Source organism: Nycticebus coucang, chromosome 13 (assembly GCF_027406575.1).
Source record: "Nycticebus coucang isolate mNycCou1 chromosome 13, mNycCou1.pri, whole genome shotgun sequence".
Lineage (NCBI taxonomy): Eukaryota > Metazoa > Chordata > Mammalia > Primates > Lorisidae > Nycticebus > Nycticebus coucang.
Window position 1 is genome coordinate 91,674,457 of NC_069792.1, and position 7,367 is coordinate 91,681,823.

A 7,367-nucleotide genomic window follows, 5' to 3' on the forward strand; every position below is an offset into this window, starting at 1 on the left:
TTTCTTCAAGAGAAAATCACTCCATCCACTTTATGTTACAGTTGATTTTAGAACTAAGCTTCCTTGGGTCCTGGTCAACTGTATCTCTTGGGTTCGCTTGACCATGACCTTTCCTTTTTGTGGGATATGTGTAATCTGGGGCATGTGGAACTTACTGTGTTGGGAAGTTGGGTATTCCCTATTGATCCCCATAGAGGGAACAGGACTGTGCTATAAGGTGGGCATGTAGAAGGGGGGATAGGGAATCAGGATATCAATTCTTACATGTCACCCTGGGATGATGTTTACATAGTCACCAGCACTTTTGCTTCAGAGGGTCATATTTATGTACCAGCACCTCTCTCTAAGAGGATGGCCCAGTAATAGCCACCAAAATCTTGGGATTGTTTTCCCAGAAGTATTATATTGATGCTTATATATCATGACCAAAAAGATTTGGAGTCCAGACCTGGACCAACCCAAGACTAGGAGAGCAATGTAAGACATTAGTCTTTGTCCAACATGTTTATAGTGGTCAGGGTACTTTGATTATTCATGATGGAAATCCACATAAGGAATTTATTGGGTGCATATAGACTGCAAAGAAGAGGAAGATAAACTAGAGCCAGGAACTTAATTACTAACCAGCCCCCTTCTCCATTCACTGTTGTTTCTCCATGCTTGTCCACTTCTTTTCATTTCTGCTTTACTGCTCTAGACTATAGAGGAAGGATTCTCTCTTTTAATCTCTTCTATATCTCTCAATGAGTCTTTGTCTCTTTTCCTGTCTCCCTCTTTTTCTTCCTCTCTCATTTTCTGTTATGAGAGAGGAAGAAATGTGTCCTTCCAAAATTCATACCCCAATCCCTACTTAGCACCTACAAGTGTATATTTGGTCTTTAAAGAGATTATTAAATTAAAACAAAGTCCTTGGAATAGGTACTAATGCAATATCACCAGTGTTTATATAAAAAGAAGAAATTTAGACACAAAAAGAGACACCAGGGTGTGTATGTACAGGGGAAAGACCATATAATGGCACAGGAAGAAAATGGCCATCTGTAAGCCCCCACAATACAGGACTTAGAAGAAACCTTTAAAGGTAGCCTGACCCTGATGATACTTTAATCTTGGACTTTCAGCCTAAGAAGACTATGAGAAAATAAGTTTAGGTTGATTAAGCCTCCCAGTCCATGGTATTTAGTTATGGCAAACCTAGAAAACTATGATTTATTAAATCATAGCTATATACATTAATGCAGTCATGGGGTACAATGTGCTGGTTTTATATACGATTTGAAATATTTTCATCAAACTGGTTAACATAGCCTTCCTGGCATTTTCTTAGTTATTGTGTTAAGACATTTATATTCTACATTTAGTAAGTTTCACATGTAACCTTGTAAGATGTGGTCCCACCAATTACTGTCCCTCCACCCATTCTCCCCCCTACCCTCAGAGCTGGAACATTTTCTTCTTAGCAAAGTATTTCAAGAATGGATGAAAAAGTATCCAATGTACTCAGCCCTACTATGAAACTAATTTATTCTTGATATAAAAAGCATGTCATCTCAAACTTTTATAAAATGGTGAGGTACACATAGTTATGCTTACCATTATTCAGTTTTGATTTTATTTTCTAGGTATTTTGGTGACAGAACTTTCCAGGCCCATTTTAATTGGGCACAGACATGTGTACTCAGAAATATATACGAATCAGGAGGAATCACGCTACCAGACTTCAGACTATACTATAAACCTATAGTGATCAAAACAGCATGGTACTGGCACAAAAATAGACAGATAGATGTATGGAACAGAATTGAGAACCAAGAGATGAACCCAGACACTTATAATCATTTGATCTTTGATAATCCTATCAAAAATATAAATTGGGGGAAAGATTCCCTATTTAACAAATGGTGCTGCTTGAACTGGTTGGCAACTTGTAGAAGACTGAAACTAGACCCACACCTTTCACCTCTAACAGAAATTGACACTCACTGGATAAAAGACTTAAATTTAAGGCATGAAACTATAAAGATTCTTGGAGAGAGTGCAGGGGAAACACTTGAAGAAATTGGCCTGAGAGAACACTTTATGAGAAGGACCCCCTGGGCAATTGAAGCAACACCAAAAGTACATTACCAGGATCTGATCAAACTAAAAAGCTTCTGCACAGCCAAGAACACAGTAAGTAAAGCAAGTAGACAGCTCTCAGAATGGGAGAGGATATTTGCAGGTTATGTTTCTGACAAAGATTTGATAACCAGAATCCACACAGAACTCAAACTTATCAATAAGAAAAGAACAAGTGATCCCATTTCATTGTGGGCAAGAGACCTGAACAGAAGCTTCTCTACTTCTCTGAAGAAGATAGGCACATGGTCTACAGACACATGAAAAAATGCTTATCATCTTTAATCATCAGAGAAATGCAAATCAAAACCACTTTGAGATATCATCTAACTCCAGTAAGAGTAGCACGCATAACAAAATCCCAAAACTACAGATGTTGGCGTGGATGTGGAAAAAGGGAACACTTCTGCACTGCTGGTGGGAGTACAAGCTAATACATTCCTTTTGGAAAGAAGTTTGGAGAACACTCAGGGATCTAAAAGTAGACCTGCAGTTTGATCCTGCAATTCCTCTACCTGCAGTTTGATCCTTCAATTCCTCTACTAGGCATATATCCAAAAGACCAAAAACCACTTTGCACAAAGATATTTGCACTGGATTGTTCATTGCAGCTCAATGCATAATTACCAAGTCATGGAAGAACCCCAAGTGCCCATTGACCCATGGATGGATTAATAAATTGTGGTATATTTATACCATGGAATACTATGCAGCCTTAAAAAATGGAGACTTTACCTTTTTCATGTTTACATGGATGGAGCTGGAAAATATTCTTCTTAGTAAAGTATCTCAAGAATGGAAGAAAAAGTATCCAATGTACTCAGTACTTGTATGAAACCAATTTATAATTGCTCACACTTTCTTATGAAAGATAGATCACAACTATAGCCCAGGATGAAGGAGAGAAGTAGAGAGGGATGGGAGGGGAGGGGTGAGGTTAGATAGAGGGAGGGTAAATGGTGGGACTACACCTATGGAGCATATTGTAAGGGTACAAGTCAAATCTACCAAGTACAGAACATAAATGTCTTAACACAATAATTAAGTAAATGAGGTGAAAGCTATATTAATTAGTTTGACGTAACCATTCCAAATTGTATAAAAAAACAACACATTGTACCCCACAAATGCACAAATGTATTCATGATCTATGTGTATTTGACTTAATGAAAGGAAAAAAAAAAAAAAAAGCTCTGGCCAATGTGTCACCACGTTGCTTCCAGACTGAGATTGTGAGATGCTCCTACACAGTTTTCACATCGGTCTTACTTTTCACCTGTGGTAGTGCTCTCGTTTGAACATGTCATCCCCCTCCCAACTTCATGTTAGAACTTTAATTTGTCTATGTGGTAGTGCTGGGGGTGAGCCTAGTGGAAACCGTTTGGGTTGTGAAGTCTTTGCCCTGATGAGTGAGAAATAACACTCATTAGTTCCTGAGAGGGAATTAGTTATCATAATTGCTGGTTGTTAAAAAGGAGAGTTCAGTGTAGAATGTAAATGTCTTAGCACAATAACTAAGAAATTGCCGGGAAGGCTATGTTAACCAGTGTGATGAAAATGTGTCAAACGGTCTATGAAACTAGTGTATGATGCCCCATGATCATATCAATGTACACAGCTATAATTTAATAAAAAATAAAAATATTATAAAAAAAATAAAAAGGAGAGTTCAGCTCCTTTATCTTTATCTTGCTTCCTCTCACCCTGTGATGCCTCCTACCATGTTATAAAGCAGCAGAAGGCCTTTACCAGGTGCTGGCTCCATGCTCTTGGACTTCTCCAGCATCTGGGTATTGTGCTATAGCAACAGAAAACTGACTACCACAAATGGTATTCATGAAGAAGGCCTCATACTGTGTTGGCAGAACCCTGTAGAGTTGCCCAAATTGAGGCTGGCATTGCATAAGTGAGAAATAAACATTTGTTGTGTGAAATCTCAGGTTTGAGGATTTTTCTTAAGGCAACACAATATAGGCAATGCTCAGGAATGCAGAAGTCTGAATATCACAGTTCCAAGGTATTTTCCCAGAACTGCTGATATCAGACTCTAGGCAGAACCTCTTTTATTGATCCCAAACACATCTTGACCCTCGCTGGCCTTTGTTAAGTTGTGATTTTCTCTGTCTTGAGTCTCTGTTCCTAGATGGAGATTGTTTTGTGAAATCATTATGCCACTTTGTTTCTCAGATACTATTTCCATTCTTTTATGGCACTTTAACTCAGTTTGGGGTAATCATTATCTCCTCTTCTCCCTTTGAAATGATATAAATACTTTATAATTCTTTAATAATTCCAATCTTTTCCTACTTATGTGTTGATTTTTAAGTATTAGTTTTTATATTTCTAAATTGATCAAAACCATCATTATAGAATTAATTTGTGTTATTTACAATTATCTACAAGTTTATCCATTTTTTCTAAATTCACCATTCTCCTTATAGCATATATCTTCCTATCTTCCTTTTTTTGGCTTACTTTGATTTTTCGTGATGTAAATCATGAGCAATTTTATAATTATTTTTTTTTTAGTGAAGGTTCGTTAGAGGTTAAAATCTCTCAAGGATTGCCTTATAATTTCTTTATTACTCCCTCATGAATGAATGACAGTGTAAGTGGGTATAGAATTCTAGGTTATTAGTTATTTTCTTTCAAAACCTTGGTATTATCTTATTGCTTATTGGTTTCCAGTATTGCTGTAGAGAAGCAAATGCTGGCCTGAGGAATCTACATATTCCTTCTTAGCTGATCTGCTTTTTTACTGCCTCGATTGCTTCTATGACCTCCTCTTTGGCTTTTGTCTCCTAAATTTTTCACTAAGATGTCTATATTAGGATTAGCTATCATTTACCTTTTACAGAGTTCAATGTTCTTCTTCATATGAACATTCACACTTTTTCTCAATTCTGGAAAATTGCCAGACATCATAATAACTGATCGTTCTTCATTTTTTCTATTCTTTCCTTGCATAATTACTAATAGACACAGGTAGAATGACACAATCTATACAGTTCCTACCTTTTCAATTCTATTTGCTGCATTGTGGGCATTTTCCTCAGATATATTTTTCACTATTACATGTTTCTCTCTAAGGAATTAGTTGTGTCTAATTTACTCTTTAACTTGTCCATTGAGTTTTCGATTTCTATGACTGTTTTGTTCATTTATGGAAGTTCTATTTGTTCTTTTTTTCATAGTGTTCTTTTCTTATGTTTCTAATTTGTCCTTTAATGTCTATGATTATTCAATACATTTACTTTACAGTCTGCATCTTATGTTTCTAACATTTGGAATACTCGGTGCTCTAAACAAATTGCTTTTGTCTTCTGACTTTAATCATACAGTTTTCTTGCCTATGACATGAACAAGCAGTTTTGCAACAGGGTAAGAAAGAATTTTTAGTACAGAATGCATGAGTTTGAATCTCAACCTTATCATTTATTAGCTGAGTTATCTTGAACATTAACTCGTCATGCCTCACTTTGTTTAAATATGAAACAAGCATATTAGTAGAACCTATTGTATATTGAGACATTATGTATAATATTATATTAAAAAATCTAACACATAATAACTGCTCAAAAATGTTAGCTCTGTAATCACCACCATTGTCATCATCAACAATTTGTTTTTTGGTGCTCATTTTGGTAGCACATATACTAAACTTGGAAAGATACAGAGAAGATTAGCATGGAGATTAGCATGGCCCCCATGCAAGGATGATACGCAAGTTTTGACACGTGCCATATTTTTAGTCTAGCAAGAGTGAGGATGTGGGGGGAGGGGAGGCTGATTGGTGGGATTTCATCTGATGTGCACAAAGTGAGGGTGTGCAGCACTCGCCCGGGTGAAGGGCTCAACTGAAACTTGCACGTTACCTTGGAAGTGAGAACGATGTAACCTATAAATTTGTACCCTCGTATTAATTTGAAACAAAAATAAATAAATAATAAAAATCATAGAGGCAAAAAAATGTATTTTTCACTTTCCTCTTTTGTGGGCTTCATCTTTCAGAATCCTATGAGTCCTGATGTGGTGGGATATTCCTGTAAGGTGGTCTTCCATTTGCTTCTCTCAGGCATTTCAGGGGAAATTTCAGTCTGCACCCAGTTTTTATTTTAATTTATTGGGATTTGTGTTATTAAACACAGTGTGAACTGAACCCCCAAACCTATAGATCTGCGGGCATATGTGAGGATTTTCTTGGTCTGTCTGTCCATCACACAGTGCTCTCTGTCTTTGTGTATTCTATTGTGTTTCTGTTATCACTGTCTCTCTCCTCACCTCACCTACTTGTATGTCTTTGTATTTTCACTTTATTTTACCACTTCTTGTGACCCTTTGCAAGAGTTCATTAGTTTACTCATTAGTCTAGCTCAATTCGTGATACAAAGTAAGAAGTCATTGAATATCTGGATAAATAAGTATATTTCCCTCTTTGTGGAAGAGGCAATTTGCTGTTTTGGATCTAAGCTGAAAAGTATCACCTATGAGAAGACACACTCCTAGCATGATATTCCTATTACTTCTGCCATTACTAATGACATGCTTTATTCCCTTAAATGCCTTCAACACTTATTCTCTGCCAGAGACTTTAATACATGCACAAATTTGTAAAATCCTCATAATAATCTTAGAGGAAATATACTATCATTAGTGCCCTTTTACTGATGAGGAAATAGAGAAGTTAAATAATTTGTTTTAGATCAGTATTTCTCAATTGCAGACAATTCTATTCTCTCCCCAAGGGACATTTGGCAATGTCTGGAAATATTTTTGGTTTCTACAGTAAGGGAGGGAGATGCTACTGCCATCTGTTGGGCACAGTCCAGGGATGTTGTCAAACAACCCCTAAGGTATAGGATTGTATACTTACAACAAAAAAGATCTGGCCTTGAATGGTGATAGTGCTGAAGTTGAGAAAAACTGAGCTAAATAGTGTACCTGAGATTTTTTCACTACTTTTAATAGCATGTACACTTTATTTTATATGCTCCTTACTTTTATAAATAGCATACATCTATATAGTTTAAATCTAATCTTTCATTCTTTATCTCTTCATAGGTGAGCTTGGTTAATTTACATTTATGCACTTATTGTTATATTGATAGTGAAGTTCCTATCTACCATCTTAATTTATTATTGCAGTGTGCTACTTTAATTCCTTATCTCTTTCAAAGGATGATATCCATATCAAGGGCCATAAATCCTACTTAACATCCTTGTGGATAATGGAAAGACTAAATGGTGAG

General features: G+C 36.3%; 1 pseudogene; it reads left to right on the plus strand.

Moving 5' to 3' along the window:
- The first annotated feature begins 5,750 nt into the window (after positions 1-5,750).
- LOC128564104 (uncharacterized) lies at positions 5,751-5,868 on the plus strand (annotated as a pseudogene).
- Positions 5,869-7,367: the final 1,499 nt, after the last annotated feature.